Below are 11,964 nucleotides of genomic sequence, written 5' to 3'. Positions count from 1 at the left end.
TAAGAGGGATGAGTGAGACTTTCGAGTCTATTTTGTCTAATATTTTCCTTAACTCATGAATAATTATTATTTGAACATAATAGATTCAAGATTGAATGATCTAAGACGCATGGTAAAAATCTCAATGCATTAGGGAAGGTTAGGACTGGTTTTGAGGGAAGCTAATCCTTGTGGACGTTGCGATGCATATGAGAAGGGAGTACTTATTTTGTTTTGCATGTTAAATTTACAGTTTGAGAGGAAGACAAAATATTTAAGTTATTAGGATTCGGATGTGCACTAGGGTGCGAAAGAAACACCCTTATATTTGATTGATGTACGCTATTGCTAGTGAAATAGTATTGTGTCATCTTCGAATCGCTAATAGAGAAGCAAAAATGCAAATGGTGATGCTTCAACAAGGCATTAACCACATAGATTAGGTGCCTAATTAATCAATGATGCACATAGTGGTGTATTTGGGAAGACTCATGCTTAGTGACTCCAATCGTGCAACCTTGGCATCGCTTGGGTCTAGCAAGTGAGAGATGTGAATTAATGCTTATAATAATATGAGAGTGTATTTGCATTTGATGGATTTAGGAAATATTCATGTTGAATTAAGATTGCGAGAAAGCTCATGCAAATGTGTGGAAGGTGAGTGAAGGCATTCCATGACCTTGTAAATATGAAAAATACTTGAAGGAAGGTTTTGTGGGCCGATTCAACCTCTCGGCACTTTCTAGGATCGTTTACCTATGACTCAGCAGTCCTCTTTTCTATCTAATAGATTTATAGAACGAGATGTATGAAAATCTTATTGCTTTGAGTTTTTGCAGGTGGACCGGATACATCGAGCAGGCCTTGAGAGACACGATCCGGAGCTCGATGTGATTTTGGTATTTGTGGGGATGCACAACATGTATGGCGGCATTTTATGAAAATTCCTACCTAAGGCCAAATATTGAGTGTACGTTCTGTTCCAAATATGGACTTTCAGGATCATTGGATCCTATGGATATGTTTTTATTTGAACGATATGTGAAAGGGCGGGTCATTTGACAAATGAATGAAATGTGTGACACTGATTGACTGTTTTTAAATGATTACAACATGACATATGCATGCTAGAATTATAACTACCTAAGATAGCTTAGACGAAGTATCGAGTCAAGTATCTCCTCGATCCCAATTGCGCAGTAATGAGCATTCTAGCATGATATTTGCTTAAGACAGGTGTGAGATCTCTATGTATTTAGACTACTTTTTGTGTACTTGCATCCCAAAATTTATTTTGGTTTTTTGGAGGCTTCAGAAAAATGAGATTTTGTTTTGAAATGAGAGAGAAACATATACTTGCCTGTCAGTATGAGGTCCGGTTGTTTCCAACACCTTTGTTGGGGGTAACCCAACCAAAAACTATCAACTTGCTTTGCACATTTCAATATTTGAAATGTTATTATAAATCCTATATGCATGTGTGCCCAAGTTTAAGTAAATTTTAAAATCTTGAGATAAACTTTGAAATGATTAAAATATGGTTTGGTTTAAAAGTATCAGCTTTAAAACTATGGTCTTAATGGTTAATGAACTCTGAATAATTATCATCTTTAGAAAATTTAAATTGAAATGTTGGAATAACCAAATAGTATAGAAAATCAATTATTCAAAACAAATTCTTTTAAGATTGTTTGAGTTCTTCGAATATTCTCATTAGAAGTCAAATAAAGATAACTTATATTTAAGGATAATTTTGGAAATCAAAATTTCAACATGTTTGAGGAAATATGGTTAGAAACATATTTATAAATTAGTTGTTTTGAAAAATATAGTTTCAACTTGTCATGCTTTGTGGAAGCAAACTTTTCAAATTTTGTTTTAAAAAAAAACATATTAAAATAGATGGATGATAACCATAATTCTTGTTCATTATATGGCCAAAATGAGGAATGTTGTAATATTGCAAATACTTGAAAATCAAAGTAATATGAAAAAAATAAAGATTTTATATTTGAAACAAGAAAAATATTAAAATTTGTAGGGGTGTTTCCCTTGAATCTTAACTAAGTTTCAGTTTTTTACCTTAATTTGATTATCACCTCATTAGAGTTTGATCTTGTCTTACTTAAGCTTCTTAGAGAAATGCTTGTAAGGATTCATGAATCCCATAAGTGATGGTGCATGCATGATTACATAAATTTTATATGCTTAAGAAAGAAATAAACCATTGATACTATAACATATATCTATAGAGCAACAGAAAAGAAAAAATTATTAGAAATTCATAGAGTTAAGATTTTGTCTAGCAAGTCATTCAATAGTGTATTGAAAATATAAGTCGACCAAAGGAAGATGATAAATAAATGAATGATTAGAAAAATAATAGAAGACATATTTGTAATTTGAAAATAAAAAATGACATGCTCGATGCAAGTAACATGTACATCAAGCGTGTTTGGTGTTTCACGAGTTGGACATGCCCCAATATCAAAATAATGAAAATAGAAAAATAACACATCCCAAATCTTCACATCATAATACACATCCACAAACAATCAAGCCATCAAAATAAAGAGATTAATAGATAGAAAAATGAAAGATAAATATACCAGAAAAGAGCAAGAATCGATAGAGAGAAATTAAGAGAGAAAGAGAAAAATAATATTAGAGAAAAATAGAGAAAGAGATTTGAAAGAGAAAGAATTAAAAAGAAAGAGAAATGAAAAGAGGAATAAAAGAGAGAAATAAACATAAGAAAATAAAATGAGAGAAACATAAGTTAAAATGATAGAGGAAAGTTAAGAATGAGAAAAATAAACGCTAAAATAAAAAAGAGAGGAGTAAAGAATGAAACAAGAAGAAGTTAAAATGAAAGAAAAACAAACTTAAAAGAGGTAAACGAGTTAAAAGAAATGGAGAAGCAAGTTAAAATGATAAAAAGATAAGTTAAAAATGAGAAAAAAAATCTTAATCAAAATGAAAAATGAGGAAAATTTTGCCTTGGTCGTGCTCCTCGAGCTGGCCGTAGCGCTAAATGGCCGGGCCAAGTGTACCCAGGCCGGGCTTGGCCGGTCAGGCCTGCCAAGGCTCGGATTGGCCACCCTAAGCAGGTCGGGGTAGTGATTGGCTAGGATGTAGTCGGCCAAGCCAGCCCACACCTAGATTGGCCAATAAGGCCAGACATGCTAGGGCCATGCATAACAGCGCAGCCAAACTAGGCCTTATCAGCCTGCCAAGTCGGTTGTGGGCCCCATGAAGGGTATTCTGACAAAAAAAATCAATCGCATTTTGGAAAATTCAATGACATTTAAAAAAAATCAAGGGCATTTGGGGAAATGCAACGATATTTTCAAAAAATCAAGGGTATTTTTAGAAATTCAATGATATTTTAAAAAAAACAAGGGTATTTTTAAAATTTTGAATTATAAATTATTGATATTTGGAAAATCATCATAATGCCTTGATACTTGTGCTTGAGAATGATCTGTGACTTGTATTCGGATCTAAAAATGGATTTAGGTCTCAGATTTGGAGCTGGATCTTGATCAAGAGCTTAGAATAGATCAAAAATAATATATTTGGATTTAGATCTAAAATTTATTACTAGATCTAAATATCAGATTTAGATTTGGATTGAAGTAAAGACATGGAATTGGATCTAGATTAAGAATTTGAAACTGAACAAGGACATGAATCTAAATTTTGCATCTATGTCTGGATCGGTTCTAAATTGGATCAAAGGCACAAACTGGGATCAAATGAGTCATGAAATGAGATTTGGATCTAAGTCTGGATCTAAAATTTTGTTTTGGATCTGGTTTTAGAATTTGGATATGGGTTCATTTTGTATCTAGAGCTGTAACTTGGAGATGGATCTAGATCTTTAGATCTGATTTGGATCTAGAGTTTCAATTTGGATCTAAATCTAGATTTAGGTATCTATTTTGAGTCTGGGGTTGAGATTTTTTGTCTAGATTTGGTTCTAAGGCTTTGTTTTGGAGATGAAACTAGAATTTGGATCCAGATTCAGATCTAGGGATTTGTTTTAGGCTTCAATGTGAGTTTTTAGACTCAATCCCAATTTGAATTATAAAATAAGTCTAAACTGAAATTGGGCTTTGTGTCTAAAGTCTGAAATTAGATTCAAATAAGTCCAAAATAACGTTGACAGTCAAATAAAAGAAGAAATTAACCAAAATTAAGAGAAATTGAAGTGTTTGAAGCCAAAAATCCTTGAAGGTGGTTGTAAAATTATCATAAAATATTCAAAAAAATACTAAATTTAGATTTTTTTTAAAATTTGCAATGATTACATATGCCCCTCTTTGTTGCTAAACTGGTGTAATTCATGCTTAGTGGCAAAGATAAGCACCTCAAATTTTGATTACAAAAATTTGGCTAAAAATTAAAATGTCGGAATTGTATTTCTGGTCTAACCCCTTACATGAATGAGTTGTTTGAGCATATGTTGCAGGTTTAATCCATTACTTACACAGGTTTGCCGAAACTGAGTTTAGGTTTAACCCCCCTGCATGGTTTGCATTGCCTTGCAGGTTTTATCCCTTGCGTGCATGGGTTGCTCTTTTCTTCATAATTTTAAGTTTAACCTCTTCCTTGAATTGGTTGCTCTAAAACAAGTGGAAATGTCATAAAATAACTCTCATCACATCGAATACTCTTGACGAAGCAAAGAATGAGACCTTATTGCTTCTACATTGATTGTGAATGGAAGACTTCCTATCACCTCAAGTGTCTTAAAGCTTTTGTTTTCACCAAAGGGTGGATTTTGAACTTGCTTAGTAAAATACACCAACCTAACTGTTGTGTTGAGCTTGCTTTGACAAGCCCTTGGCCAAATGGCCTAGTGGTGCTCGATCTACAAGATTCTCTTGTCTAGTAACATGGTTGAACTAGTTTTAGAATGCCCCGAACCTAACAACGAGTTGCGCTTGATCAAATCCTCAGCTTAGCAACAGAGTTAATTTGATTGGGATATGACTTTTTTCTTGATGGACAAGGATGATTTAAAAGATTTGTTAGAATAATTCTTGTGGTAAAATATGTGAGAAAAGCAGTTTAGAAAATATTTCTAAATTTAAAAAGATGTCCTAGTGTTAACAAGTGTCATGACTTGTAAGAGATAGGATTCGATTCAAAACAAAATGCCCCAATGTACTGGGAAAAAGATAGATGGTTGATGTCTTGGGTTGGGGTTGGGGTGAAGAAAATAATGGAAAATGCCTCAGTAAAAAGAAGACGTAAAAAAAACTATATAAAGAAAATTGATATATTTTTCACTAATAAGAAAATGAGAGTATAAGGTAATATTATTTTTATAAACTTAGTACAAAAAAAATTTGGATTTGTCTTTAGTGACAAACAATTGGAACAAAAGCTTGCAAGAAAGAAACTTGTTATAGAAATATGATCAGTAGGTAGTAATTTTCATAGTGAGATATCAAGTTGATAATATTTTAAAAATAAAACAAAAAAATAGAGAAAAGTGTGAGCAATCTACCACTCATGAAGAATCTCGATTTTGGATAGGATTAATGCTCAGGTAGAGTAGGAGGTAAATAATAAATATGAGGTTTGATATGAGAAGATATAGACTCAATATGAGTGAATGAATGAGTTAAAATCACATATCCAATAATTGAAAATAGAGTATATTGAAGTAAAACAAATATTAGTAATCAACTTGGAATAAATGTGACCCAACAAAATCATAGAAGTAGTAAAATGGGAAGAAAGATGCATTATGAGTGTTGAAGTTAGAAAATTATCAAGCTAAATGCATGAATTGAGTTTGGCAAAGTTGGTAATTGAACAAATAATTGGGTATAATGTTCATGAATAAGAGGTTGGATATATGAATATAAATGAGAGATTGACAAGACATGATACAATGTAGAGTTTGAAGTAATAAAAAAATTAGACTTGCCAAATGATAGAACTTGAAGAGAGAGTTAACCAATGTCACTTAGGTAGAAGGGTCAAAGTATAGGCTTATGACGTGGTCATGTAGAAGATTACATAGGGATGATTAAAGAAAATATTGATTTAAATGAAAAAGATGGAATGTGAAATTGAAAGTTATTAAATTAATCAAGAAGTGGATCGAAGGCACACAAGCATTTACCATACAATGATATGTATCCAGCACTTCCTAAAGTCACATACATCTATCATGCATATTTTTGAAAAGAGAAAAACATAGGATCCTAATTGAAGTTAGTATAATTAGTTGTGATTGTTTTAGATAAGATACGCCAATATACATTAGCCAAAAGACTTAGTATGAGTATAAACTCATCCATTAAGCAACTCAAGGTAGGGTTTTCTCCTTTCTCACACAACTTACTATTTATTATACTAACGAGGGGGCTTTCCTGCCCAAGGTGTAGTCTGGTTGTAACGCTTAGTCTTATGCTACTACCTAAGACCAAGCTCAACAACATGATAACCGGCACAAACAAGTAAAGAAAATTTTAAAATGTGAGTAATTATGCTAAATTAGTTGTCTCTAATATAATATTGTGTAATATCATGATTAAAATGAAAAGAAAGCAAACCATGTTTTCAATTAAGCCTTAAATTGAAGAGCTTTGTATTTGAATTCTAAATCTAAATTAAGTATCCTCAATTAGTCCTGGGTGTAAGAAAGTAAATAAAATCATATCATCAAAACATGCTTAGAAATATATGTAATGAAACACCAACTAGATCTAGGCCATTAAGATTGATGTAGTGTTGGCATTAAAGATAACATTTAAATTTTAAAATGTGAAAATAAAAATGGTAGTTAGATAATGATGGGTCCCATCACGGTTGTCATCTCTTTGTATCCTAAAATTTATTTTGTTTTTTTGTAGTGTTTTAGAAAAATGAGCTTTTATTTTGAAATGAAAGAAAAATGGATTGGGTCGTCGGTACGAGGTCCAGCTGTTTCCAACACCTTTATTGAGGGCAACCCGACGAAGAACTAACCTCTTGTTTTGTACATTCCAATATTTGAAATGTTATCCTAAATCCTATATGCATGTGTGCTCAAGTTTAAGTAAAACTTTAAAATATTGAGACAATCTTTGAAATGATTAAAATAATATGGTTTGATTTAAAAGTAGTGTCATCAGGTCTAGAACTATGGTCTTAAAGGTGTAGAAAAATCAATTGTCCAAAATAAACACTTTTAAGATCATTTGAGTTCTTCGAATATCGGCACTAGAATTCAATTAAAGATAAGATAGATTTGAAAATTGAAGTTTTCAACTTGTTTGAGGAAATATGATTAGAACAGATTTGTAATTTGCTTGTTTTGTAAAACATGACTTCAACTTGTCATCTTTTGCAAAAGCAAGCTTCTCAATTTTCGTTGAAAAGATAAGATATTAAAATATAATGATGATGTCCATAATTTTTGTTCATCATAGGGCCAAAGAGATGAATTTTGTAATATTGTAAATATTTGAAAATCAAAGTAATATGTTGAAAAAATAAATATTTGATATTTGAAACAAGAAAATATTAAAATTTGTAAGGGTGTTTCCCTTGAATTTTAAATAAGTTTCAAGATTTTGCCTTAATTCGATTATCACTTCATTAAGGCTTGATCTTATCTTACTTAAGCTTTTTAGAGATGTGTTTGTAAGCATTCGTGAATCCCAAGTGATTGTGCATGTATGATTACACAAGTTTTATATGTTGAAGAAATAAATAAACAATTTCGACCATAACATATATCTATGGAGGAATGAAAAAGAAAAATTTGTTGAATATTGATAAAGATAAGATTTCACATTGCAAGTGACTCAATAGTGTATTGAAAATATAGGTACATTAAGAGAAGACTAGAAAGAAATGAATGATTGGAGAAATATAGAAGACAAATTTGCATTTTGAAAAATAAAAAATGACATGCTCGATGCTAATTAACATGTACATCAATTGTGTTTGGTGTTTCTCGAGTTGGACATGTCCCAACTTCAAAATAATTAAAATACAAAAAATAACTCACCAAAAAATCAGCACGTCGTAATACACATCTACAAACAATCAAACCATCAAAATAAAGAGATTAATAGATAGAGAAACGAAAAGATAAATATACGAGGAGAGAATGAGAATAGATAAAGGGAAATTTAAAAAGAGAAAAAGAAAAATGAAAATAAATATGAGAGAAATAACAAGGATATATATATATATATATATATATATATATATGAAAGAAAAAGAATTAAAAGGAGAGAGAAATAAAGATGAGAAATTAAAATGAGAGAAACATAAGTTAAAACAATAGATGAAAGTTAACAATGAGGAAAATAAACATCAAAATGAAAAAAGATGAGTAAAGAATGAGAGAAAAATAACTTAAAATAAAAGAAATAAAGTTAAAATAAGAGAAAAGCATGATTAAAAGAGATAAATTCGTTAAAAGAGATGAAGAAATAAATTAAAAAGTTAAAAAGATAAGTTAAAAAGAGAGGGAAAAGATCTTAATCAAAATATAGAATGAGGAAAATGTTTCCTTTGGTCTTTTTTATAAATGTCTTTAAAAAAGAGTTTTAGTATAGAGGTGACTCAGCACTTGTGGACAAATGAGTGGCTTGAACAAGTTGGAGATGCTCCTCAAGAGAGCCAAATAAGAAAAATTGAAGAAAAAAAAAGATGTTAAGTGAGAGAAATTATGAGGTACTTATAGAGGAGGGATGCTCAGGGGAATTGTGGTATTTTTTAAAAATAAAATTAGCCATTAATTAATCATTATTGGCTTAAAAATAACTTAAGAATACCAATAGGTTTAAATATGTCTAAAAATGGGTTGACAGCAGCAATAGGTAGGTAGGTTGCCGCCTCAAGGCTCACCCAGCCTAGGTGTGTCCACTGGCAGGCCTGAAAAGGCCATGCTGACCTATTCTAGCCTATTCCAGCTAGCCACATGTAGGCCTAGCCTGGGCAGGCCAGGCACATTTTGTAGCTGCCCGAGCTAGCTGCACCCAGGTTGGGATTGGCCGGGATTGGTCGGCCGGCTAGGGCCGTGATTGGCTAGGCCAAGCCTTGCCTGCATTGGCTAACCAGGCCGGCCAGGGCCATAACTTGCTACACAGGTGCGGCCAAACCGACCCTGGTCAGCATGCCAAGTTGGTTGTGGGCCCTATGAAGGGTATTTTGCCAAAAAAACAAGGGCATTTGGAAAATTCAATGATATTTTCAAAAAACCAATGGTAGATTGGAATTTTTTGAATTAGAAACTATTCTTATTTGAAAAACGATGATAATGCATCGATAGTTGGGCCTAAAAATGATACGTGACTTGATTTCGGATCTCAACATGGATATATGTTTCAGATTTAGAGATGGGTATAAATCAATAGCATAGAATGGATAAAAAATAATACATTTGGATCTAGATTAAGAATTTGGAACCGAACAAGGATATGGATCTAGATTTTGGATCTTGGGTTTGAATTAGGTTAAATTGGATTCAAGGCACAAATTTGGATTAAATTAGTCCAAAATTGAAATTTGGACCTAGGTCTAGATCTAAAATTTTGTTTTGGATCTACTTTTAAAATTTGGATTTGGATATGGATTGATTTTGCATCTAGAACTGTAACTTGGAGATGGATCTAGATCTTGGGATCTATTTTGGATCTAGATCTATAATTTGGATCTGAATCTGTTTTGGATTTGGGGTTGAGATTTTTTATCTAGATTTGGATCTAAAGCTCTATTTTGGACATGGAGTTGGGATTTGGATTCAAATTTAGGTCTAGGGATTTCTTTTAGGCTTCTATATGAGTTTTTGGTTTGGATTCCTGTTTGAATTATACAATACATCTAAATTGAGATTGGGCTTTGTGTCTAAAGTTTGAAATTAGATCCAAATAAGTCTCAAATATCATTGATAGTCAAATAAAAGAAGAAATTGACTGGAAATAAGAGAAATTGAAGTGTTTGAAGCCGAAATTCCTTTGAAGGTTGTCGTAAAATTATCATATAATGTTTGAAAAATGCTAAACATAGATTTTTGAAAAAATTTGGAGTGATTATACTATGGTTTAGCTAAATTTTCATATAAAGTGATTATTACGGTTTGATTTTCACCTGCATTGTCATTGGAAGTGATTTCATTGAATGAATTTAAAGGGTAGCAGACTCATAGAGTGCGATTTGGCTAGCCAATGGTACTGATTGAATGTGTGGCTTTTTTTATGAAGGTGGATTAAGGTATGGTTACACTCATGTGGCGACCAACTTCGCATGCTAGCCAATTCTAATGTAAATGTGTTTTTATAATGATAAATAAATAAATACATAAGAATAATTGATTTGATGTCAGTGGATTTATGGCAATACGTTTTGGATACATCTCGCCCTCACTATTTGTCTCACCTACTCAGAGTGCAGGTGGTGCAAGGCTCCAGAATATTGTTGTGTTTTATACTTGGAGTGTTGAGCTCCTGCCATCCCAACCTGGGTGTCCTAGAGAAGGCTGAGCAACTCACAATTCTTTGGCAGATTGCTCTAATGTTGTAGCATGTACAGATCTATATTGTTTCGAGCCACCACGAGGGTTGTATTTTAACTGTAACTCGCTCGTGGTGTGTAAGAGTCTATGTTTTACACCAACATGAGCAGTCAATTGACTGAAATGAATGTAAATGACAAGTGTGTGGATTGTGACCATTGAATAATCCCTACATATTGTTGAATATGAAAGGGATTACGAGGACAGCTTATGAAAAAGCGCGTATGCATCATGATATCAAGTGATTATGTTTCTATTATATGTGGGACTCTAAATTTAAGCCCTTAACTTAGAGGGTTTGAGATTTATTTGCTTTGTCATCATACTGCGAAAGTTCAGCCTTCTGTTGTTTATCTTTTCAGGTTTTGGAGGACCCGATGCCACAAGTTGATCAGATGACTCAGCTCACATCCTACTAAAAAGATTTTAAGGAGATTTTGTATGTAGTGGTGCGTTGACACATCATGTTTTCTTGTTTTTATTTAGACATCGATATTTTATTTTTGAGATCATTTTTGTCATGAGAGAGCAACTGTAAAATGTAAAGTCATTTTATATGAACTGATTTTGTTGCATAAATGGATTATTCACCCTATTGTTATTTTAATTTGTGTAGCTCATTTGGATCATTGTGTCGTTGCACCTCGGCATGTTATGTTGAAAAAAAAAAGAAGTTGGGCGCAAAAAGTTGGAGTGTGACAACGACATTTAGAAGGCATTTGGATGATAGGCTAAAACCAAGTTTTGGATGCAAAACCTGGTTTTTCCTCTAAAGCCTAGTATTGAGTATGTTTGGATGGCGTGAAATCTAGATTTGGCCAAAACCTGGTTCTCACAAAACATGGTTTTAAAATGGAAGTGGATAATCTAGTCCCTCCAGGTTGTTCACAAAAATTTGGGTTTTGAGTGTGTTACCAAAATATAAAAACATTTTTCTAAAAACTCATTAAAAGACTCAGTTTCATAAGATCATGTTTTTTGCAAAACTGGGTTCTTGAATGTGTCATCCAAACGATCCCTTAAATTCAAAAAATAAGTAACTTAATACTTGTTTCCCTTAAATCATTCTTAAGAACATATCTATAATATTAGGTTGCATAAAAAATAGTTAAATTATCAATTTCAACTAGTCTAATTTTTGTCCTCTAAGTAGGCTGTGATATAGCAAGGTGTTTTTTGCCCTTTCTCTATACATGTATAGATCAAAACCCTATGTCCTTGTCAGCTCAATGTTTGGAAGAGCTCGTCATGGGTTGACCTGAGCTAGACGATATAACAATTAGCCATAAGCTTGCTCAACCGTGTGACCTCATTTGGACCAATGGTCCAGGTTATTTAATGAGGTCTAACCAGAAAAAATAAAAAACAGAAAACATGATTAAGTCCGTGATAAAAAGAAAACTTTTTAGCTTTGCTGATAAAAAGAAATTTTTGTAAAATTTTCATGACGAGCT

The sequence above is a fragment of the Nymphaea colorata genome, chromosome 3 (assembly GCF_008831285.2).
Source record: "Nymphaea colorata isolate Beijing-Zhang1983 chromosome 3, ASM883128v2, whole genome shotgun sequence".
NCBI lineage: Eukaryota > Viridiplantae > Streptophyta > Magnoliopsida > Nymphaeales > Nymphaeaceae > Nymphaea > Nymphaea colorata.
Note: the sequence above shows the minus strand (reverse complement) of the source record.